The sequence below is a fragment of the Thermobia domestica genome, chromosome 3, assembly GCF_964235325.1.
Source record: "Thermobia domestica chromosome 3, izTheDome1.hap1.1, whole genome shotgun sequence".
Taxonomy (NCBI): domain Eukaryota; kingdom Metazoa; phylum Arthropoda; class Insecta; order Zygentoma; family Lepismatidae; genus Thermobia; species Thermobia domestica.
Window position 1 is genome coordinate 27,083,408 of NC_137456.1, and position 27,153 is coordinate 27,110,560.

At 37.4% G+C, this 27,153-nt stretch overlaps 1 protein-coding gene across 2 annotated transcripts in view; it reads right to left on the bottom strand.

Moving 5' to 3' along the window:
* The window catches only part of Mrtf (Myocardin-related transcription factor), a 548,717-nt gene that overhangs the window by 362,529 nt on the left and 159,035 nt on the right, over positions 1 to 27,153 (bottom strand). For both annotated transcript variants that reach the window (XM_081750581.1, XM_081750580.1), the window contains one exon: positions 23,982 to 24,094. The gene's annotated coding sequence lies outside the window, so the exon portion shown is untranslated. The remainder of the gene's footprint in view (positions 1 to 23,981; positions 24,095 to 27,153) is intronic.

The following is a 27,153-nucleotide window of genomic DNA, read 5'->3' on the forward strand; positions in this document are numbered from 1 at the left end:
AATAGAGAATATACATGTAGATCACATGCTTTATGTATTCAATGTTTTTTTTATGTGTTGATTATCTAACATTTTTTTTTTTTTTTGTTAACATTTACCTGAATACGAGAATGTTTGGTCGAAGCTTCATAATTACCGAAGTATTCTTATTGATCACAATTACTACGCTTGTTGCTAACCTGATTTCCTGTGCATTTGCTCATATTTCTGAAACGGTTGAGATTTGAACCTCGCACGAAATCAAATAAATTATCAGGAACCTTTCACGCCAAAGGAGAACGCAATACCATGCCATCATACCTTTAGAGAAACTGACATGTCGGATGGTTTTAAATAACTAGTCTATTTAATGTTATAGGATGAATAGTTTTAAAGTCTACGTTTTACCAAATTCTTTCATTGAAACACCTCAAATTATCGACTTCACCAGTGTTTGAATCTTGACTTGGACAGTGGGACGTTCAAATAACCATATCTGTAATATTAATTGAGAGACTCCATAAATTCCACTTGACCCTTTTAAAATGTTGACCGGGGAAGCAGAACATGAGAACCTTTGATTTCCTTAGACTTTGTTGATTACATCTCAGTTAAATGCGAGACTAACATGAAACCTGGCCAAACTTGACCTCACCAGTCTGTAAACCTTAATATGTCTGGCACAATGTGAAACGTTTTGATCGTGACGATGCAGTGTGAGAAATTTAACTTACAAAGAGTGAGAAACTGATTTGACTGGACCGGAACTCGAACCCGGGATCTCCGACATACTTTGCCGACGCGTTAACCACTACGCCATTCAGTTCGCTTCCCAGAACAGCTAAAAGCTCTCTGACTCTTGCAGTTGGTGGGGTGCTCTCTCCCAAGACCCCATGGCTTGTACCACAGCCTAAGTTATCATGCTTGTACACTTCAGTGTCTACATACGAGTATTAAGAACACTTTTTCACGGTTGTGGAAAGTTATCGTTACACAAAAGTTACTGAATTCCCATTTACAGAAGACTGTGGTGTGTAAAAAAAATAAAAAGTTTAAATCGGTTGTTTCCTACTGTCATTAATACTGTATATGAAATCACAACCGTAAAAAGATGTTCTCAATATATGGACACTGGATTGTCCAAGCACAGCACTTAGGTTATGACACAAGCCATGGGGTCTAAGTGGAGAGCACCGACTGCAGGAGTGAAAGTGTGTTTGGCTATTTTGGGGAGCGGACTGGGTGGCGTAGTGGTTAATCGGAACGGTATGCCGGAGATCCCGGGTTCGAGTCTCGGTTCAGTCACATAGCTTTTTCACTCTTTGGAAGTTATTGAATTCGCAACTACAGAGGAGTGTAGTGAGTAAAAAATAAGTTTAAATCAGTTGTTTCCCCCTTTCATTAATGTAAGAAAGTTAGTTCAATGAGACTTTTTAATGTTGACTGGACCTCTGACTTGGCCTATCTTTGAATGTTAACCGGGCTAATAATACTCAGTAAAAGTTGACCAAACTAGAAATGCTGATTGTGACACAGCAAAGCTTTGACCAATCAGTTTTTGGACGTTTACTGAAGTACTCCAGAGCTTCCATTGACCTGTCTCTAAATAATGATCGTGGCCCCGGGACTTACAGCTTACAGGAAAATTTCCATGAAAATCTTTCACTGATTCGTCTTCACCAAATTAAGGGCATCACGCAGACATGTCCAGAATTTCATTTCTTGATTCGAGTGGTTGCAACTGAAGTTTAAGCTGAGTACCAAAACCGAACTTTACATGTATGAGAACATACGGTGTAGATTTGATGGTTGGTTGGTCGGAGATTAACGTCCCTTTCAGAACCGAGGCTATATTAGATGCGAACCTACAGCTTCATGTTGGATCAAAATCACATGAGCTTCTACTGGAAATCGAACCCCGATCTCCTGCGCCGAAAGTGCGTACCCTAACCATATAACCACGACAGAGCTCAACACAGATTTAAGCTCTGGGAGATAAGTTTTCTGCGGACTCAAGAAAACAGTATCTTATACAGAACTACAAGATACGTCCAGATAAGAAGTCTAAAACAAACAAGCCTTTTGTTTTCCCATGTATCAAAACTACAGGAGGAAAAAGTAAAAGCGGGACAGCTCGTTATTCTCTTCCTTGCCATATGTGAGTTCATTGGTCCCAATCAAGTGGCTTAACGCCAGAAACATGCGGTATAAACACTACATCAACTGATGGATTCACAGGCACTATGTTCTTTCATTTACTGTCACATTCACCACCACACGCTATTTCTTTTCCAGTCGTCTACGGTACAAAAAAATACAACTTTCACACCAATGTAGCTACTGCTTTCCTGTTTTCCGGTTGATGATTTATCAATCTGAGAATTTGCACAACCAGTAGTACATGGATGTTGTTTTTCTACAGCAGTGATAAATTAATATTAGCCAAAAGAAATGTCTACAGCAATATAAACAGCAGAATCTGTGAGATGATACATCTTACACAAAATTCAAAATATACTTCAGTTTCTGATGTTATAATTGAATTATAGAAGGTAAATATGGTGGAAGACGTCTTCCAGTACGTACAAATTAGCATCACTCTAAATTTCTTAAATGAATATTTCAATTTTTAGGTGCGTTAGCGCTGCTGGTCAGTGTTCTAAGAGGTGGTTCCCTTAGAGAGTTCTATCTTAAAATTGAATAAGATAGTTCAAAGCTCTTAAATGGTTAACACGTTCATCGTTGGTCTCTTCGTCCGGAATGCGATTTTTAGTGAGGATTCAGTCTCCGTTCAAAAAGGCATACACTGAAGCTAAATAATCTGGCTTCACTCTACAAAGGACTAGGACAGAATAGACTAGTTCCACTTGGGTGATGAGTGTTCAGCACACGAGTTCTCCCACTGCCTTTATATCTACGCTTCTGGACTGGACCCCCCAATTTTATCAATCAAATTGCTCCTCAATTGCCTCAAAGACTGGCTCAGCATCGAAAATTATAGTCCTACCCATTAAGTAAACCATTTACACATACCCGAGCAACAAAATGATTACACGCACAGTTTTATTCATTATCAAAATAGCAATACAACAGACAATACCATTTGAGACACTGTAAGAACTCCAAGGTTGATACACGGAATGTCAGTTCATGGTTATGATAAATTTCCTGACAGTAATTCTGAGAGATGTAATCTATCCTTCATTGAAATCACCTACCAAATAGGAACGTAGTTATTAGTTGGCTTTAAAAAAAAAAAAACTGTAAATATGCTGCCTAAAATTACTCTTCTTTGGAAGATTAGATTTGTGCCCTTTTTCGCATTAGGTGATTCTATAGTCAAATAAGTAAGCAATATAGAGTAAAACAGTTTAGCATTTTCAGTAAATTAACCTTCGAGCGGGCGCGCATCCCACCATAACATCAGCGGGCACGTTGAACACTTTGTACGATATAGAGTAATACTGACAGTATCTATTAATTTTAATAGAAAAATGTGTTTTCTTCACAATATTAGCACAAAAACATTACACATGACATTGAAAATTAGAACACAGAATATATTAAGTACTTGATGGAATATTATGTTTTGAATGGAGCTGTTTTACAAAACAGAAATATATTTTCACTGAATATTCTGCTTAGGTGTTATAATATGATAAAGTCACACTTGAGTCAATATACACTACTTCTTTCCTTTACTCGAAGACATCTAACCTATTCCACACACCTCGCAGATTGCGTTCTCTTGAATGTCCGGTATTTATGCACGATCAGAATCATTTGCATTGCATTCAACGCAAACAATAATTTTTGATGTGATTTTGCAGGTAAAAGAGCACATACTACATTTCATTGTTGTAGATCTTAGCTCGTCGGCAGCGCGAAAAATCTATACCTAGATGACAAAATCTCATATTCAATATCAGACATTTCTTATTTTGAATTACTGTCATATTGATTTATTTATATGTTTTCATCACTTAAGTCACTATCACTATCAATTTCATGTTGTACGCCATCATCTGACATTACCTTAAGAACCCGTCAAACATCAGTCGCCTGTAAATTTCCAGACAGAACTTCCGTCAAACAAAGCTTCCAGACAGAACATAATTAGTAGTGGGATTGAGACTTATCGTAATGTACTGGCCTTCTGTTGTTTGTTACTATAACCACGAACCAAGTCGCACTATTTTCTGGTATTGTTTATTTACTAATGAAGATACAAATCCAGTTTTTAAAACCATTATGATTGGGAATTAGATTTCTGGCCTTTTGGCATCTATGGCAATGTTAGCCTGTCACTATGAGGGAAACGTCCCTCGACAATCACACTAACCGAGGAAAGGGAAGGAAGAAAGAAATGGAAGGAAGCGGCCTGTGACCTGTATGTTAGGTACTATCCCGGCATTTGTCTGGTGTTAATGAGGAAAACCTAGGAACACCTCACTCTGAATGGTTGGCCCGAAAAAGCTTTTACACCGAGTGTTCCCACCGGGAATCGAACCCGGAACCGCTCGCACCGAAGGCAGTTTTTAAAACCATCTTACGCTCGAAACACTACTAATGAAAAATAGAAAGCAACGGAAGAAAAGAGGTAAGGTTCTATACATTAAAGATACTAACCCATCATTTATGTACTATGATTAAGGTATGTCCTGCTTTGGAATTCTACAACAAAGATTTGAGCAAGAAACCTTCTGACTTCAGTTGATTTGATTTGATTGAAGGTTAACTTTTGAGGACCAAAACCTACTTTTTAAAGTGGGAAACTAGTAACATTTGTTTGTAAGGCAAGTATCTCACCAGAAATCGAACCCTAGATCACGCGCACAAATATCTCTCAATTCCGTGTAGCAAACTAAGGAAATCTTTATAAGAAGTTTGGTTTATCAAAATCCTTTTATACATTTATCATGTCTGTCCATGTGTCCGTCAGTCAGAGAGACAAAAAAATCTCAAAACTACCTGATAGATCACCATCAATTATTACCACTTAGTAGAGGCACGAGTTCCTCGCACTAAGAATTTGAAAATTTCGAGTTTCGTTTTTCATAAAAAAGTTTCGCATTTCGTAGATTTTGTGGAAAAGATATTCCCTGGCAATTTTTACAACTGTTCGTTTTTTCATAGATCACTACACACAGAGCCCGAAGGACAAGGTATGGCATAAAAATATATGCCAAACCTGTCCCTAATAGGGCACACACACATGTCGTAATAATACTAAACACACTGCCAACAACGTGAATAATACTGTCAGTAAACACACTGCAAGAAGATGCTAGAAATATTAATTTTAGTGGAAATAATGCTAGTCACTAGACAACATTTAAAAGGTGCTAAATTTCTATTCTAACAATATAAATGAACCAATTGTTTTTGATAAAAAATATCCTTGAAAATTTCTAGACCAAGCGACAAAGTGCTACATTGGTGACACTGATAACAAGAGACACACGGCAACCGCCTCACGTTTCCGCGCATGTGTATAAATTTTTGACGTACAATTATATCATCTCAAACATTGCCCCAGTGATCAAAACATAACATACTAATCCTTCAAAAGTAATGAAAACAAGGCAGTAGATCATTTTGACATGCTATAGTTGCTCACATTTTTTTATGTTGATGACGGACATATCCCTAATGTCAAAAAATTGGCATATTTCCTTATGTCCACCATTAGAAGGCAATTCATATGTACACATTAAAGTATGTCCAAATTTGAAGACATGCATTTTTGTGTCGCTATGAGTCGTTTCGGGCTCTGTGTGTATGGAAATAAACCACTACCTAAATGCAAAATACACAGATTATTTTACTTGCTATTGAAAATTTTACTTATAGAAAATTATATTTAAAAAAAAAAAAATCAAACTGAAGAAAAATCAGTAATTAAACTTACTATGAGTAGGAAAGTTTTGCTGTCTTCTGAAAACACATAGTACAAGTTACATTTAGGTATTAAACATACGCATGTTACATGTTTTCACATTTTTCTCCTTCATTGTTGTACGTTTGTCACTTACCACCAGGTCCATACTTCAAAAAATCTCTCACAATTGGCACTACTTGTTGGAAGCCACACATATGTAAGTGTATTTACAACAAACTTCAATCATCACTTCGGAACTTTTGCCCATTCAAAACATTGACTACACTGTTCTTTTCAAAAGAATCACTTATCAAAAGTTCATAGGTCACTTTATAAAACTTTAAACACGGCACTTCATATTTAGAAGCTTGTATTTTTTTTTTTTTTTTTTTTTTTAATGAAGGCAATGCGTTAAAAACTTCTTTAACGAAACTGGCGTTGTTAAATTAATGAAAAATTTCGCGTTATTTCGCGTATTGTTAGAAATTTCGCACAAAACTGTCAATTTCGCGTTTTACCGCGCAACGGAAACCAATAAAAACACACAGACAATATCATAAAACCTCAAGAAACTGAAAAGTACTTAATTCTGAGGCATTTCGTTTTATTGCGCATTGCGAAAAATTCGTGCCTCTACCAATCAGGATATTGACGGTCGAAGTTACGAATCGGGTTCGTTGACGCAAATGATGTTGAAAACTGAGTGTGGCAGAAATCAACTATTTCCGGTTTCAAAGCCGATAATTATACAGAAAAAAAACGGTAATATATAGCGAAAAGCGGGTTCCTGCAATCGATTAAGAGTACGAAAAGTACATTTCTTCTCTATCCTTACCGTGCTAATGAAACCGGAAGTGATAGAAATTCACTACAACTTCCGGTTTCAATATTGGTCTATATAAAGTAAAAACGATACGAGATGAGAAGGGATTTTTAAAAATAAATTTAGGTTCTAAAAAGAGGTTCTCTTAATCCCTTATTCACACTGAAAGTGGAAAAATCAACCACTTTCGGGCTTTTTTTTTTATTATTATTATTAATTAATAGTTGGTGGCTATAAAGCAAAAGGAAGAAGCTGTTTTCTGCAATCCTTACGAATCACAAGAATACAGAGTTAGCCTGAATGATTCATCTGGTTTCAAAGCACTGCTTATTTACAAGTATAGACGTACAAAAATGTGTTATATATGAGAAGATACATGCATTCACCAAGTTTACGGTACACACTACAAATGTTCAATGTGTGCGCTCTTGGTCACTCAGCGCACATTCAAACGGTAATTCAGTACGCGCCTTTGGCGTGGGAGGCCCGGGTTCGATTCCCGGCGGGAGCTCATGTGGTTCGGATTCCACGTTAATCAGTAGGTCCACGTCTCATATAGCCTCGCTGCTGAACGGGACGTTAAAATCAACTCAATTCAATTCAATTCAAACGGTAATTCAGTTCCGTCCATACGTTCTCTAGCATGATTCCGTCAATATCTGTCACAGCAGCAGTGTTACGTTCCTGCAGTTCTTGCAGCATTGTTGGCATTGGAGGATATATAACCTTTGCCCTTAACATAACCCCACAGGAAGAAATCACGGCGTGAGATTTGGCGACCAGGAAAGCCATGGCAACAGAGGGACACTGCCGAAACCAGCGCACTCTATCCAGCGATGTGCCAGTTCTATGTTTTTGTCTTTACACAGGCAACCAGTATTACGAAACTTGCGAAACTAACTCAAAAGCTCAGGTCCAGCTTATCTGTATTTGCGTACGAAGCACGCTGAACGCTCGTAACCGACGAACACTTCGCATATTTTAACACACAAACACTCTTCTTCTGCAGTGCCACTACCTTATAGTGTCGTCACAGGCCTGTCATCTAGCGTGCACATGAGTCACGAGGCGGGCTTTTTAAACCTGGTGAGTTGTTATTTATCTTTCCATGTATCAACCGTCTTTGCACGTCGTATACTTGTAAATAAACAGTACTTTGAAACCCTATTAACCATTTAGGCTAACCCTTCACTTCCACTCTAATATCTGTACTAAATGGAAGTGGTAGAAATTCAGTACCACTTCCGGTTTTAGTTTTAATTGAGAAAACAAAACATCGTACAAACCAAACTCCTTCACGTGGTGTTCGCGTGGCGCTTCTACTCGTTAAAGAATTGCGTTCGCAGCATTTGAACAGCAAAAATTCCAATGAAAAAAAAAAAAAATAATAATAAGTGAAGGTGACACTGAGTATTAGGATTACCATGTAATGAATACCTTAATCCGTGAAGTGCTTTATCTTTCACCTACTCAAAATGCAGAGAGACAGAACAGCAGAAAATGCTGCGTAAAACGGTCATCCTTATGTACTGGTATGGATGTATTGAGTTTCACATGATATACACCACACATGTATTCTATCGTTGGTAATAATTCTAACATCGCTGCCAGCTATAGTGTCTGCCTCTGTCTCTTTGTCTCTGTCTCTTTTACGCATCCCTTTAATTGATATTTTTAGCCATCGTCGCCCAGCTTTTGCTAAAGGTGAGATGGAACACAAACATATGAGAAAAAAGAAACAGAAAAATCGGCCTTGCCACGTGTAATAAAGAAAAAAAGGACAGATAAAAAAAATTGCAAATGTTTACATTCCGAGAAGCAAAGCGAAAGGGCACGAGAAGGAATGAGAAATTGCAAGAGGGCAGTCCGCCAACATTGTAGATTGAGTTGAAAAATTACCCACAGGTAAGAAGGAAATAGCCTACGACATTAGATTCAATCAAGGGCGCTAGGTCAGTAGTGAAAACGTATCAAAACAGACAATGATGTAGCAGCAACTTCATAAACTGTTAACAAAACTGAATCATATTTGCAATAATCTGAAAAGTCTCCGTTCGTGGCAAGTCAGACGTTCGAATGGACTGTATATATTGTCAGACTATCTCCTCCCAATGCCATCTGGGCTGAAGTTTGCTTAACTAATGATGCGATTCAATAGAGAAATTCTTTTACTTCCACCAGAACCAAACTTAGATGGTATCGGTCATGAGACGAGAAATTAAGTCTTCTCGTCTTGTCTCGTAATTTTTGTATAATTCGCGTGTAAATTAATGTACAAGATGTATGCTCTGATTATCTTAATTTTACTTGAAGTTACCTTGGTGTATTATACCAAGATTTAAAGCAAATTTATTACATTGTGTGCTGACTTGCGTACCTTTAAACGTTATAAATGATTTTCATTGCATTCGAACTTGACCAATATATATGAAGGGTAAGGGAAAAAAAGGAGGAATGTCACAAAACTGGATTTTCGAGAAAACGGCGTTTTTATATTTTAAACCGCGTAATAAAGAATGGGATAGTCAAATCTTTTGCCCCGTTTTACATGGACATTTCGACATTTAGCCATGCATGTCATATACTGTCAAATAGTACTAAGAATCACCGACAGATAGGACAAATAAAGCACCCACATGGACATTCCTTGTTTTTTCCCCTTACCCTTCATATATAGTTTATATATTTATTTTACTATGAAACATGCAACACCACAACAATGTTTGAGATCTAACAAAGTACATTCGCGACGTGTCCCCTCGGTATTCCTGTAGAATTGACTCAAATGGAAACTTCGCGGCCCAATGTGTATTGTAGTAATTTTAGCGGCCAATATCGGTAATCTGCATATTTATGGGCCTTCACATATGCAGAACTCATTCATACACTAATATAAGGCTCGGACAAAAAATTGCTTTTAGTTTCTTTAGATGTAACTGGACATGAATGTGGGTATATGGAAAACAAATTAGATCAAGTACTGCTTCTCTGACACATTTACCCACCCCGGTCGCCATCTTGGATCCGCTATATTGGATTCGCCTTTCGGTTTTCAAATATGATGCAAGTGATACATCAAATTCATGTACAATTTTCTCGGAAATTCATTGGTGTAGTGAGATCTACCGTTCCTTGTACCGTTTGCAAAACAAAATTGTAAAGGGCCCCATGTGTTATATGTAATCTTTTACGCGATTTATCGTTGACTAAATATTCTCCGAACGTAAATACAGACAGACACACAGACGTCAATACGGAAGTAGTATATCTTCACCCAAATCTGGTGGTATCTGGATTTACAATTGGCATTTTGATCATAATACAATACTTCCTTGTTATAGTATAACATGGAAGTAATAACAATCACTCACATAAATGCAATAAGCAGGTGTGCCCACAAGTGGGGGGGGGGGCTATGACGCAAACTGCGTCATTGAAATATTTGGGGGTGGTAAAAATCTATATAAATATGTTTGAGAGGGTGTAAAAATTAATCGAAAAGATTTTTTTTCATGGAAGAACACCTACGGATATTCATTTGAGGGGGGGTGCGTCATGAACATGAGGGGGGGGCACCACTGCAATAAGATTATGATACAAATGTTATAAAGAGTTTGTTTATACCTACAGTATTTTTCCAGTTAGAAAATGTTTAGATTTGTCAACATCAAAAACGTAAGCGTAACTGATAATGCTCTGCAATGCATATTCCGAAAGTGCTTGGGGGAATTTAACATGCAATACTTTCGAAACGGTACAAGCTACGGTAAAATTCACTGCACCAATTAATTTCCGATAAAACTATACATGAATTTGATCAAATCTCATACAGCCTTGGTGCTCAATGCGACGTGAAATTCCAATAACATAAGCAAAAATCTTAAGTTGATCACCGAATCACGAAATAAACATCCACTTCACCTCTAAACTGACAAAAAAAAAAAAAAAATCTACCCTTCATTGCTTTTTATATTAGATATCAGAACAGAAAACATTCACCGAATTCTTAATTTTTTAAAATTAAATTTATGAACACACTAGATGAATGTTTGGTAGCCTCCTTCAATGGCCTACTTTTGAAGTTCTGTTTTTATAAATCTGAATACTTAAAAAAAAAAAAAAAAAAAAAAAAGTAAACATCATTTGGTATGTGTAAACTTTAGAAGTGTTCAAACAAGAACTCTTTGAATATACCAGAGTGAAGTCGTCACGCATGAACGCATACCTACGAGACGACACCTTCAACCATCACAAGCTGCCAGAATCTGCTACCACAACAACTTGACGTAAGTAATGATTGGTGCCAGGTACATAAGTATAAATAACGAAGGACACAACTGACTCACTTCTACACAGAGTTGCAGAATTCATATTCATATTGGACACATAACACGGGTCATTACAAATCAGCATTAAATATCTAATTAGATTTTCTATTGTAAAAAACAGTTTTTAACTTATCCAAGTACTAATGAATTATTTACGTACTAGCACTCTACTAATCACTACTGATATAATTCATTCCATGCTAAAGAAGACGGATAAGTATAAAGAAAGACAATGAACGAGTCAGTGGAATGAATAAAAATAAAGGGCTTTATGCAAAGTCGTTCTAACGCGTGATTAGTGTCATACTGAAAAGTTCGACTAACATATCGTCGCCTGAGATTCAACACCGCGTTATCTCCAATTTTGGCGAATTTGAGTTTTTGATACCATTAAAATCAGTATATGATGGCGCGCGATCTGGCTAAGTAGTACACCTATATTACGAAGAATGGCTCTGTTATTCCCTTAAAAGTAATAGCGCGTATAATGAGGCTAAAGCTAGTTTTCAAACAGATTTTTGTCTCTCCTGTAAAATTGGTGAAATGTTACTTACGTGGTATTGAATCTCAATCGACGATATGTTTCCTGCAGTAGTCAGGCTTTTAGTATGATGCTAATCATACGTCAAAACGACTCTGCATAAGGCCCTATCTTTTAGTTTTACGTCCTACGATTATGCCGGCTAAGCTAAAGGATTGGCTGAAGTGTTGTAGATTCACAACTGATTAAGCTGTTGAGAATGTCTGACATTTTCCATTGTTGCTAACTGTGATTTTGTTGCGGGCTTTATGCAGTCGGTTTGACGTATGATTAGCGTCATACTAAAGGACTGACTACTGCAGGAAACATGTTACTCGAACTCATTAGTATGGCACTAATCATGCGTCAGAACGACTCTGCATAAAGCCCATAATTTCTATCGTTACCATGGCAACGAGAGATGGTCAGTTATCAATATAACTTTGAACGAAATACAATTCTCTTCTTCGATAATGGCACGTCCCGCTTTTAGCTCTTGAGAGTTTTTAATTATTGAGAGTACGATTCTGAATAGAAAGATTAAAGAACTTTACAGAGAATAAAACAAAATAAAGTGTACAAATTATTCTCTGATTAAAGATGTAATTTGTTTTCGTGCAAAGTCTTTGAACATTGCCACTTCACATACAATGAAGGAGCATGACGGTTTAGTGGTAGAGTGCTGGGGGTTCTGGTTAAGTTTGGTTTATTGCTCGCTAAGAAGTTTAATATGGATGTTCGCCTTATTTTCCACATTGGAGGACATTCATTCAAATAGTGTTGGGATTGAATTTCGGACTTGTTAAGTATGTCGTGAAGAAATTTGTAGTAGTAGATATTGTTAAACTTTATCCGGAGGCCGTGGTGAAATGTACTAATTCATCAACTTTCAATGTTCTAATGGGTTGATATATGTCAAGAACTTGACGGATGTATTGAAGACTCTATTAATATTACATAAAGGTTGGTACACTGCCATGTTCCAAGATTTTCAATAATGTCTATATACAATCCCAAAATAATCAAACAGAAATCCCATAGTAAGACTATTCATGGCTTTGGATTAATTGTTTTAACAAAAGAGACACTGACCAAAGCTTAAAACTTTACTTTATTTTAAATTATAATTTGTAACTGTTTCGGATATCTAGCATATCCTTCTTCAGACACGATCGAAATTAATGAAAATACAGAAATATATATAAATGTTGTTATAACAGAGTTTAAATTCTTTATTTATATTATAATTTATTTAATATATTTCTTATATTATATATATATATATATATATATATATATATATATATATATATATATATATATATATATATATATATATATATATATATATATTATAATTTAAAATAAAGTAAAGTTTTAAGCTTTGGTCAGTGTCTCTTTTGTTATAACAGAAATCCCAATGTAAACATATAGGTATATCATTGAATCTAGTCCCTTAAATGGCAATAATCCAGTAAAAGTGAAAGTTTTTCTCATGTTCATGTCAGTTACAGCCAGGAACTAGATTAAACGTGTTCTGCAGAAAATTCTAGTACATTTGACATAACTGTGCTTTGCATTTGTTTTCATTACACTCATTTCGTTTTCTACATGTATATTTAATTGTACTATTACTTTTCAGTTTTTTTAAAGGGCACTTCAGGCATTATTACAAAATATGTCGCACTATGTTGAAATAGTATACATCTCTAAAAAAATTAATTAACAGCATTTTGTCAAAATGTTTAATAATATATATCATTACCTTTTAGAATTGAAGTGACTAAAAAATTCTATTAAATAAAAATGCTTCCAATTTTTAACAACTGTGTTTCTCTCAAAATGATCATCTGACTGTAGGCTCTACGTCAGGGGAAAGCCTGAAGTGTCAAAATCAATCACTTCTATTAATTCTCTGTCTCATTTAGCTCAAAGGGCATAATCGGGGAAGTAAAACTAGAAAGTTCATTTCATTTCATGAAAAATACTTTTGAAAGATAGGGATAATGCGTTGCCATTTATTGGCGACAATCGAGCCGTTACACTCACCATGTAAAAACATGTTTCTCTCTCTCTCTCTCTCTCTCTCTCACACACACACACACACACACACACACACACACACACACATATTATATATATATATATATATATATATATATATATATATATATATATATATATATATATATATTATATATATCATGGGATATTTCATACAAAATACTTTAGAAAGGGATAATGTGCTGCCATCTATTGACGACAGTCGAGCCGTTACATTCACCATGCAGAAACATGTGTTCTCTCTCTCTCTCACACACACACACACACAGGTCCCTCTTCATATAGCCTCGATGCTGAAAGGGACGCTAAACTCAAAAATCCACTCCACTATAAATTTCACTTCATTTCATACAAAATACTTTAGAAACGGATAACGTGCCGCCATCTATTGGCGACAGTCGAACCGTTACATTCACCATGCAGAAACATGTTCACACACACATACATACATACATACACACACACACACACATATATATATATATATATATATATATATATATATATATATATATATATATATATATATATATATATATCCTAGGAAGTAAAATTAGAAATTGTATTTAATTTCCTACAAAATACTTTGGGAAGATAGAGATAATCAGCTGCCATCTAATGGCGTTAGACGAGCCTTTACACTCACCATACAGAAACATGTTCACACATACACACACATGAACACAGAAAATACTGAAATTAAACGTCGAAGGAACGTACTGGTAATTTTAAAGGCGAAATTTAACTGTTTGGTAGAAGAGTTATCTTTTTCCACATCATTACCCCTTCAGAATTTAATTTGCTTCTGAATCTCGTTTGTGTCATTTGATGGAGAAAGTGACTGGCTAGTTCGTTTTATTTTTTATTATTTTTTCCCCTGAAAACTAAAATTAGAATTTTTCCTACCGAATGATCATCTCTCTCATCCGATTTTCAGAGACTATTAATACATGTCAACTGACAGTTTGTCACTCAGAGGACAGAAAGAATGTAATTAATCTATTCAGAACGGAATACGAAAAACTAGTTCCTATGTTTTTAAAAGAAAAAAATATGAAATGAATGTACTAATGGAGAATCTTTTCTATTACGTCACAATTGACGCCTACTATTTCTGTATTTTATCTAATCCGCTTTTTGGGTGAAACCCAACGTAGTTTTTGCCTTACAAATTCTGTAAACTAAATCATAATATACAAGTACTTTAAACAAAAATGGATTCTAGACTTCATAAACTACCTATTCTTTACAGCACATAGCACATATAACTAGGGCCGTGCCGTGGAAAATCAGCGCCCGGGGCGAACGTATACGACGACGCCCCCATACATATATTCCAAGCAATTTTTCCTATCTTTTTTTCCTTTTTTCTCCCGAATTTTTCGCCCCTTTACTTCGGCGCACGGGGCCGTTGCCCCGCTCGCCCCTTCCCACGGCACGGCCCTGCATATAACTGCATCAAACAGTAACTTTTTTTTCCATCAACATTATCAAAGTTTACGAGGAGTGATCAGAAAGTAAGTTTACAAAGCCTGCAGCGAAACGTATATATAGACTATTATTTCATACAACTAATACAGCCGACAGATAGTACATACATTAGGTTATTTTTCAACATAGTCTCTATATCTTTATATCGGTTGAGGCATCTGTTACATCGTGGGATGAGTTTGAAGATTTCCTCCTGGTAAAAATTCTGTCCTTGCGTGTTCCCATCGGGAACAAACTTTCCGATATTGCAGAATTTCGTGCACAATATGACGAACGCTTCCGAACGACATTCCCAATTTTGCCATCAGGTGCCGTAAAGTGATCCTGCTATTAACGTGAACCAGCATATCCAGCGAGATGTTCAAATCTGTTGATGCTGTGCTGGGTCATCCACTGCGCTCCTCATCGGTGACGTTTTCTCTACCATAGCCGTAAACTTTTGATCCACTCTGCGTCATATTGAAGAGACATTACTGTATCTCCATAAACCTCTACCAGCTGCCGGCAAATTTCAGCCGTAGTTACATGTTTCACCCCCAGAAATCGAATAACTGATCGGACTTCTTCGCCAGATCAGTTTTAAAAATGAGTCGCGATTTGTGTTTACATACAACTAGCGTAGTACAAGGCGGGTGGCTGAAACTCTACACAGTTGCCAACTCCATGCATTAAAATTACCGCACTCTTCATTCTTCTGTAACAGACAAAACTCCAAAAACCTTATATTTAAAAAAAAAAAAAAAAAAAAAAAAAAAACCCTGCTCTTTCTCCAATTCCATCTATGAACAAGTCTTGTGTATAAACTTTCCCTCGCCTTAAAACAATCTGGCCCGTAGCCAGCCGAAAAATGTAGGGGAAGGTTGTAAAGGTTAGGGGGGACCGATCCAATCATATTACAGTTCATCACCATGTTATAGTTCATTTGCAAGCCTACCGTGAACATTTTAGGGGGATCAGTAAAAATTTAGGGGTGCCGGCCTCCCTAATTCCCCAGTGGATACGGGCCTGCCAATAATATTTCTGGATGCGGATGCGAACACATGCCTGTACTGACAACTTCACCCGCCTATAGTGCTTTTACCAGTCGCTGTAAACATTATCGGTCAGAGTTCTGTGTTCAAAAACTACCATTTCTTTTTTGCTCTTCTCGTGTTTGTGGTCCTCATACTGGTTTATTTTATTTAATGTTACTTGCTTTTGTAAATATTTGTAAAATGATATATTCTTCATCCTAGAAAAATCTAAGGACCATGTTTCCGTTCTTAAAACATTAATATTTACATTAATTTTAATGGGAAAATAATTTCGGTTTACGAGTTCCGTTACGGAACGGATTAAGTTCGTAATCCGACAGTCTACTGTACTTATATTAAACTATTTGGTCTAGGAATTAATTCGTGCGGGTGGACAAGAGATGGCGCAACGAACGGAGCGTCCCACAGTTCCGTGTATCCACACATGTGTTGCAAACCCCTGTCATCGCGTATCGTTCGTAGTATAGGGCAGTGGATTAAAGCGTCAACAACACCAGTTTGTAGTTAAGTGAACATGGCGCAATTTGTGCCTGATAAAGTGTTTTTGCGGGGTGTCCTGCTGCATTACTTTAACATGCAGAAAAGTGCGACTGAAAGTCATCGTATTTTGGTGGAAGTGTATGGTGACCATGCTCTAGCTGAGCGAACGTGTCAGAAGTGGTTTGCACGGTTTAGAAGTGGTGATTTCGGCTTGGCAGACCAAGAGCGAGCTGGACAGCCAAAAAAATTTCAAGACGAATAATTGACAGCATTGCTCGAGCAGGATTCGTGTCAAACGCAGGAATAACTTGCAGCAGCATTAGGCGTTGATCAAACAACAGTCTCCAAACGCTTGAAAGCCATGGGAATGATTCAAAAGATGTCACATTGGGTTCCACATGAATTGAAAGACAGAGACGTTGAAAGACGAAAAACCATTTGCGAATTGCTGCTTCAACGACAGAGCAGAAAGGGGTTTCTGCATCGAATTATTACGGGTGATGAGAAGTGGATCCATTACGAGAACCCTAAACGAAAAAAGGCCTGGGTGAAACCAGGTGAACCAGGTCCATCACAACCAAAACGAGATATTCACTGTGCAAAGGTTATGCTGTGCATATGGTGGGATATGAAAGGTGTGGTGTACTATGAGCTGCTGCAACCGGGTGAAACTATGAATGGAGAACGTTATCGACGACAATTAATGCGTTTGAAGCAAGCTCTGGCCAGAACACGACCAGAATGGGAGAACAGACATGATAAACTTATTGTTCAACATGATAACGCTCGCCCACATGTCGCAAAACCGGTCAAAACCTACTTAGAAAATGTCGGATGGGAAGTTTTACCCCACCCGCCGTATTCACCAGACGTTGCTCCTTCGGACTACTACTTGTTCGATTGCATGAACAACGATTTGATTGGACAGCGGTTTACTTCTTCAGAAGATATCGAAACATGGGTCTCTGACTGGATCGCTTCCAAGGATGAGGACTTCTTTCGCCACGGAATCCGTACATTGCCTGACAGATGGGCGAAAGTGGTGGCTAACGCTGGACAATATTTTTCTTAAGGTATTTATGTATTTTGTGTTTGTACTACAGCTTCAATGTGTGCGTACCAACCGCACGAATTAATTCCTAGACCAAATATTTAACTAGCAAAATGCTCAAGTAAGACGAACATTATGCAATGATCACTAAACTGAAGGTAAGAGATCTGAAAATGCGCCATTTGGTTGGACGAGTCGACCTTAATCCTCTTCTCCGTCAGTGGACAACGATGTGAGCTATCTTCGCCCGACTGCCGAACTTGGTGGTGGTTTTCTTATTGTTTAGGGGCCATATCATAATCTTTTCCCAGGTCAGCAGCCCCTCCCATGTCACATCGCACATCGGATCACACAGGAAGTACATCAATCTTAGGAAGTCAAGTTCATCCAACCAATGTCTAAATGTTATTTCCTGGACGGTAATGCCCCATATTCATACCGCTAAAATCTGTCCAAGCGTAGTTTACAGAACAAGCCGACACGTTGCAGCACTTTCTCTAGTCCGCTTTGCCCACTTTTCGTTAATTTATAATACAGCGTGTTTATAAATGAATGGTGCGGTTTTAAAAATTAATAATAAATCTATCAATTACATTATATGAACAAACCTTACGGCATAAGCAACGGCAACTGTCCAAGTTTCTGATGCGTAATCACAAGCCTTCAATATGTGCACTAGGGTGGAGCGAAATTTTTTTTTTTCGAAATTCGAATTTGGATAAGGGGCAAAAGTTGCATCATATCGTAGTACTTTACCATAGAAAATTTCAATTCTCAAAAATAATTTTTAGCCGGGGCGCTAGGGGCTTTAAATTTGAGAGTTTGCAAATCAATTTCCGTTTACTATGTAACTATTTAGCAAATCTTCGCTGAATGTAGACTTTAATTTGTATTATGGATAGAGGGCAAAAGATGCATCCTTTGTCAATAGATAACAACATGAATTTTTAATTCTCTAAAATTATTTTTAGCCGGGGCGCAATGGTCCTGAACCTTGGGAATAATAAGACGAAAAGTGGTCAACTATAAGCATTTTGTGAGTTTGTCATAAAAAAAAAAGCTTTTTGCTATTTAATAAGTCTTCTGATATTCTACAATGAACTTTTGGCAGTATTGTTAATAGTATAATAGTTTGGTTGGTGGTGACAGTGACGTAACTAGGGGGGAAACGGAGCTTGTGCCCCGGGCGCCAAATTGGGGGGCGCAAAACTGGGCAAATAATTATTTTCACTATAAAGCAAGGAAAGGAGTTTTAGCAAACTAAAGATCATAAAAGAAAATTACCTCAGAAATTTAACAGGCAACAACGACTCACAAACCTTAGAATCATATCCACAGAGCATATACTAAGTTAGCTTCAAAGCTATGTTTTGAGGACATTGTAAAAACCTCTGCATCCAAAAGAGCCCGCAAGGTTAAATTTTAGTTCCACCTTTTTGTGTTTTCATTTAACTTACATCGATTTAAGAGATTTGTAAAATATTCGAGTATACTCAAAACAACAGCTTGATTGTTTTTCATAATTAAATATTCTATTTTAAAGCAAAAGACTGTTGATTCATTCTACACATATCCACATCCTGATATAATTCCAAAACCATTGTGATTTGCAGTTATTTCGCTAAGACTGTAAGAATGTATCAAGCATGCTACTCTCAGATTACACCCTCCATTCCAAAAGAAACCGAACGTTTTAAAAAAACAAAAAAGCAATGTACATTTTGGAACAAATCATTTTTATTAATCAATGTATTCCCCTTCTGCATCGATACACATATTTGCACGCTCCAACAAGTTGTCAAACGACTTCTCCATGTCCTTTATTGGAATGGTCTTTAGGACGGCGGTCGTCGCCTTCTCAATGGCATCAATCGATGCGTGCCACTTTCCTTTCATCGCCAAATGCAGTTTCGGGAACAGATAGAAATCGCACGGAGCGAGATCTGGTGAATAGGGCGGATGATGCAACCGAATAATGTGATTTTTGACCAAAAATTCAGTTACAAGTCGCGAACGATGTGATGGTGCATTATCGTCCAAAAGAGTCCAACTGCCGATTTCGCGATATTCGGGCCGAATATGACGAATTCTTGCCAGCAAACGCTTCATGACGCCCAAGTAAAACTCTCCAGTGACTGTCTGGCCGGGCTGAACAAATTCTTTGTGGATAATTCCTTTTGAATCGTAAAAACAAATCAGCATCACCTTAACTTTTGACTTCACCAAGCGACTTTTTTTGGGTGTTCCTTCATCCGGCGCTCTCTATTCAGCACTTTGCCGCTTTGTTTCGGGCTCATATTCAAAACACCACGTCTCGTCACCAGTTACAATCGATTTCAAGAAGTTTCGATCCTGCCGAGCACTTTTAACGATGTCTTTGCAATGCGCAATTCGATCAACTTTTTGGTCTTCGGTGAGTTTGTGTGGTACAAACCGCGAATTAACCTTCTTAAGGCCCAAAACTTCGGTCAAAATGCGGTATGCGGTTGTTTGAGGAATGCCTAATTCCATTTCAATAACTTTCACCGACGATTTTTTGTTATGTTTGATGAATTCACGCACTTTTTCGATGTTTTCTTCCGATAATCTGGTTCTGGGACGGCCTGATCTTTCGTCATCATCCAGCGTCTCTCTACCCGATTTGAATCGCCTGAACCACTCGTAAACTTGCGTACGGGATAGACACTCATCACCATATGCATTTTGTAGCATTTGGTGCGTTTCACTAAAAGTTTTACCCAGTTTAACACAAAACTCAATTGCAGCTCGTTGTTTGAAACTCATTTTCCGACCGATGTACACAACACACTGACAGTTGAAACGCAATAACTTTGTTGCCGTGCATCCAAATGTCATGACATTTATACCAGTTGTCAATGAGGGACTACGCCATCTACCGGTAAAATATTACAACAGATGGCACTAGTGGTACTATTTGTTTTCAAAAGTTCGGTTTCTTTTGGAATGGAGGGTGTATTTGTCAATCAGTTACAAAGTAGTTTAGTGTTTTATCTTGTACCGAAAATTAAAATATGTACTACAATTTTGAAATCAAGCTTTACCACTTGAAGAAAGAATGGAATAGAACTACTGTCCGATGCCAATATCAGGTATAATTGGAGAGCCTTTTGGTTTGGTTGATCGGGAGGTCCTAATGAGAGTTCTTGCCCCGGGCGATAAGTAGCCTATTTGTGTTGCTGGGTGGTGAGTAAAAAATGATATTCGGTATTATTGATATCACTTGGACAAAGAAATTCAAGAAAAGAGAAGGAAATCCAAAAAGCGACCTTACGGTGAAGCTTTCAACCAGAGAGTATTATACTCTACTATAGTTATATTATCGAATCTTCAGACTACTTGTCATCTTCGGAAAAAAGATAGGAAGACAATAAAGAACACACTGAAGCTGGAGGAGATCATATTTTAGTTGGAAATATCCTTTGAAGAAGACAAGAGAGCAAGCACAGATTGGATGCACGCAAATTAGAAAATTCATCCCAACATTAGCAAAAGTGAAGGAGGAAACCGGCGTGGCCAGAAGAAAAATTGCAGCAAATGCTACTGCGGTTTTGGAAGATTTTTAATATGTGAGTCCAGAGCAGTCGCAAAACATAATTGACAGAAGTAAAATTCAAAGAAAGCTTGTGAAAAATGGTATAAGTGTAAGAATCAAAGAGACTGTTAATAAAGTGAAACCTCGTGCCATCTATTTTGATTGGAAGAAAGACCAAACGCTCACGATGTCCGGAAGACAGAGATATGAAGATAGAAGAACATTATTGTATCATGTAGAAAGGGGTAACAAATTTCTCGGCTATGCTGGAAATGCTTTGACCGGATCAGCATCAGCAAAGAATATTGCTAGTTTCATCTGCCGCGAATTACAAGAAAATAATGTGGATCTATCAGATGTGGTAGCTAACGGCTGCGATGGCACTAATATTAATGTTGGGTCAAAAGGAGGAGTGATTAGAGTGCTCGGAAACCATTTACGGAGGCCCTTGCAGTGATGCATGTGCTTATTGCAGTTCATTGAACTACCACTTCGTCATTTACTAAAAGAAATCGATGGTGTAAATACTGGCCTTTACACTTTCTTTGACTCTATTGGTAGATCATTTGTGAAATGTGAAACAAATTCAGTGTACGGCTTCGAAAATATTTCTTCAGAACCTCCTACACTCCTAAATGTGCCTGATCTCAGTTATGATCAGAGGTATTGTGTGAAATACTCCAATCTGTAATAAGATGAGACTGATAAAAGCCCAGCAGATTAAGAAACCTGGGAAACTTGGGCATGTTCGCTGGTTAACAGTGGCTTACAGACTTTTGCGTCTATAGGTGTATATATATCAATACCAAATCCTTCAGAGGAGCTCAAAACTCAATCAAAGTTCTTGGTAAAAGTATATGAACCAGTGTGGTTCAAAATCAAATTGAAACCTCTTGTCAAATACGGAGCTAAACATTTGTTCTTGACCATAAAACTTTCGCGATGTTTGCAAGAACTATACGAGACTCCAGTCAATAAAGTAATTTCCAGAAATGCATTCTATGTGCATCCTCAAAACATTCTCATTGCCATGATTGATGTCGACAGATCAACTACACGTATCCTTGCTGCTGAGAAAATATTCCAATCCACAAAGCAGTGTAAACCTTTTGAAATTTGTTTCTTCGAAGTGCCAGTATTAAACATCGAGACTAATAATTACACAGAAATGATAAACTGGAATGAGTGTAATATAACAGAACGCTAATACTGACTCATGAGACAGATGAAAAATTGCAAGAAATTCGCGCTTCAGAAAATACATGTATTGATATCCCTGAGTTGAAATATACGTGAGTAGTGGAAATAATTAGTGAAACTTCTTTCAGTATGTGAGGCACGAGAGAGCGATTTCTTTATTCGTTCCAAAATTGACTCGAGAAAATACATGCCTACTTTTGAGACAAAGTCGCAGTATTTTGCAGGAAGACGTGAACGAAACTTATGAAACATTCAATGTAATGTTAGCGAGTGCGTGGGATTGAACTCGACGGCAGCCACCTCTTAGTGGTGAGTTCTGGCTTGATGTAGCCTGTAACACAGAATATGAACTTCGGTAGCCTTAGAAATGCAACTCGTCACGACAACGAATCTTAACACCTTCAAATTACAGTCTACTTCAAGCGAAGAGCTGTCTAATAATTACACAAATACACAAAAAACGTGTATTTGTTTACAAAATCTACGAAACTTAAGGCCCATTGACCCCCGGCTACGAATATTTTAGAGAATTAAAATTTTCCATGGTAAAGTACTACGATATGATGCAACTTCTGCCCCATATCCAAATTCGAATTTCGAAAAAAAAAATTTTTTGGCCTGTTTTCACTCCATCCTAATGTGCACCCTTGGTCACACGATACACTTCTACACGGCAATCAAATTATTCCCATATTCGGTGTAGATCGTCCGCCGTGATAGTCTGCATTGCATGCATTATTCGATCTCACAACTTCCTCAAGGGACACGGGCATTGGCGGTACATAAACTCTGTCTTTAACAAACCCCTAAAGAAAGAAATCGCATGGTGTTAAACCCAGCGAATGGGGTGGCCAGGGGAGAAGATGGTTGTCTTCTGTTGCAGAACGTCCAATCCAGCGATGGTAAAGAACACGATTAAGAAACTCTCGACCGGTCACAGTTTCTTGTTCGAAGAAAAATATACATCAGACATACGAGGTCGACCAGAACTCTTGCTTTCACACATGCATTCAGTTTCCACGAACTGTCGGTACCACCTATTAATGTTATTCTTGTGTTGTGGGTCTTCCCTAAACGTGCACGAAATTCATGCTGCACTGTAACCACAGATCTGGACACCTTAAAACGGAGCACACAGAAAGCCTTTTCCTGTTGCGAAGCCACCTCGGAAACTGACGCTGCCGTTCCGCAGGAAAAACGACAAACTAAGCAGCACGACGAGCAAACATCAGGTAGCGCATGAGGAACTTGGACAGTTGTCACTGCTTACAGTATAGGTTTCCCCCGTGGAGATTCATTATTAATTCTTAAAACCGAACCATTCATTTATAAACACGCTGTACTTTTTTGCGGATCAACGATAATCTCTTTTTGGAAATTGAAATATCCTAACTACAGTTGATAGCCAAGTTTCCTTGCCATTATTCTACAGGTAGTAGTATTAAATACACCCAGTACTTATATATATATATATATATATATATATATATATATATATATATATATATATATATATATATATATAAAAGCACATTTAGTTGTGTTTTGAAAACACTTCTTTAAAATTAAATACTTACAGCGAGATCCTTTTATCAGAGAAGACACGATGCAGCACAAGGAACTATATCATCATCTATTAATAATACAGAAACTGAATTTGTCAGTCTCTTCCAATCATTTATATGGATACCTGTAAGAAAATAAAATAAAAACTTTATCATTCACTTACGCATGAGTGGCGACAATATTAGCCATGCAAAAAATTAAAACATAAAAAAATCTGAGTTACTATCTGGAACTAATTTTGTTTGTCCCAGTAATAAAACTCAGAGGTCTTCACTAAATTCATCCATGACTTAATGAATGAATAATTATAATAACACTTATTATAATTTGCTTATATAATAATAACTAGTAAGCCCGCAAGTCCTGCGCAAGTGCAGGACACTGTTGTTGTCTGAATAATTGATTATGATACAAAAATTTAAAATATTTATGGCTAGCAAAGTAATTTTAATAACACGTTAATAATATCCTTAAGAATTTCTCGATAATTACTCGAATTTAAGACGCACCACGATTTCGCTAGGTTAAATTAAGGAAAAAATAGTTTACTATTACTAAAGCGCTCTTTGATATTGGTCATTTTCGGTGATTTTTATATTTCTCTCAATCCTCATGTTGCGGGGCACGGGATGATAAAAGTTATCCCAGGCCCGAATGTCATGTATGTTGAAAATTTGATCGAGATCGGTTGGGTGGTTCAAGAGTTAAGTTCTATTTATTTTTATATATTAATTTCTCCTTCCCATCCCCCCTAGGTTCTACCGTCAAAGTGAAAATATATATATATATATATATATATATATATATAAAAACTTTCCAGGCTCGAACGTCATGTGTTGAAAATTTGATCGAGATATGTCAGGTGGTTCAAGAGTTAAGTAATATTTATTTTTATAATCTCTCCCCTCCCCTCCTCCTAAGTTCTACCGTCAAAGGGATATGATAAAAACCACCCCAGGTCCGAACCTCATCTATGTTGATCATTTGATTAAGATCGGTTCGGTAATTTAAGCGTGATGAAGTCACAAAAACAGTCACTTTTATTTATTTATTTTTTTTACATATATATGTCCCCCTTCCCCTCTCCTACATTGTGCCGTGAAAGTAAAATGATGAAAACATCCCAGGTCCGAACCTTATCTACACGTTGAAAGTTTGATTGAAATGGCTCGGGTGGTTCAAGAGTTAAGTTTTATTCATTTTCATATATTTACTCTCCTCTCCTCCCCTAAGTTCCATTATCAAAATGGAATAATAAAAATCTTCCCAGGTTCGAACTTCATCTATGTTGAGAGTTTGATTGAGATCGATCGGGTGTTTCAAGAGTTATTAACTCACGAAGATGGTTACTTTTATTTTTATATTTATTGCTTTTGTATACCTCCCCCTCCTCCCCATCACCTAATTTCTTTTGTCAAAGTGAAATTGTAAAATGCATCCCAGACAGGAACGTTAGCTATGTTGAAAATTTGATCGAGGTTGGTCGTTAGGTTCGAGTTATTAAATTTCATTTATTTTTTTATAATTCCCCTTCCTCCCCTCCCCTAAGTTCTACCGTCAAAATGAATAGCTAAAAACACTCCCAGGCCAGACATACGTCAAAAATTTGAACGAGATCGGTTACGTGTTTCAAGAGATTAAGAGTCACAAACATAGTCCAGTGGTGCCCCCCCCCCTTATGTCCATGACGCACCCCCCTCAATTGTCTATCCGTGTTCTTCCATGGAAAAAAAAAACCTTTTCGATTAATTTTTACACACCCTCAAACATATTTATATAGATTTTTACCCCCTCCCAAATATTTCAATGACGCAGTTTGCGTCATAGCCCCCCCTTGTGGGCACCCCTGCATAGGCACTTTCAATTTGGATCTGAAGTTTCTTGTTGACAGACACCACTATATATATATATATGGGATAGACAAAAAAATAGAAGTGTCAAAATCATACCTAGTATGGTGTGGGGCCTCCTTTTGCGTCCAAAACTGCTTGGATACGACATGGAACGAACGTATGCAGTTCCTGAATCGTGGTGTGTGGAATTTTGTACTATTATTTCTCCAAAACATGCTCCAGTTTCTTAAGGGATGCTGGTGGAGGGTAATGAGATCGAACACGCCTTTCAAACTCAGACCACAATGGCTCAATGATTTCAGATCTGGTGATTGTGGGACCCAGGGGAGGTGTGATAGCTCCTGGTCATGCTCCTCAAACCATGATTTCACCGATTTTGCAGCGTGACAGGGAGCCAAATCACCAAATCTTGGTCGATGCCATCACCATCAGGGATCAATATTTGGGTCATGGGTAGAACCTGGCCCCCCAAAATGGAAAAGCGTAACGCTACACGTTCTCTTCTCTGCCAAAAAAAATTCAAAGTTGTCCCATGTGCTGGCAAAGTGTTGTTAACATTCTGCCTCATCCTGCCTATAGTCCGAATCTTGGGCCCTGCGACTTCCGGCTCTTCCTTGAAGTTAAGGATTACCTTGACGCGGAGGTGGAAGCAGCAGTTCGGCATCGCCAGCAGCCACCACAATTCTTCGTCTACGGCATAAAAAACCTTGTTTCGCGTTGGCGCAAGTATGTTGCTCGTAATGGGGACTATGTTGAGAACTTATGCCACTATTTGTAGCTGACAATGCAAGCTGTCCACTGACATCTGTATCGGTGCTATCTGTCAAACACAAATAAAATATAGAGCCATTACTTTTTGAATCACCGTCGTACTTCACAAATGTATTACAATGTCCTGTTGATTCACTAATTTCTTCTATTCCATTTTCCTGTTGTCTACTGTTGATTACAGAACTTGAGTTTTAAGTAGTATGTAAGAAAGATTCACGTTTGTTTTGAAATTTTTCCAGATTCGGTCTAAAGCAAAATATAAGTGGACAAAGTTGACACCTTCAAAACCTTTGTTTATTTGACTACATTTAATCGGTACATTTTTATAACTTGTCGAATTACTTATTCCCACATTCATCACGTCTCAGGGAAGTATTTTGGTGTTATCGTTCAATAACTCTTTCGACACAAGCCACGAGTATCCACATGGAGTACATCACGATCTTGAGTTCTTTCTTTCTCCTTGAGAAAACATCTGCATTGAGTTGGATATTACACCAACAAAACTTACTCACTCTAGAATAATTTCAGAATCCATAATCTAATAGTCTGTGAATCT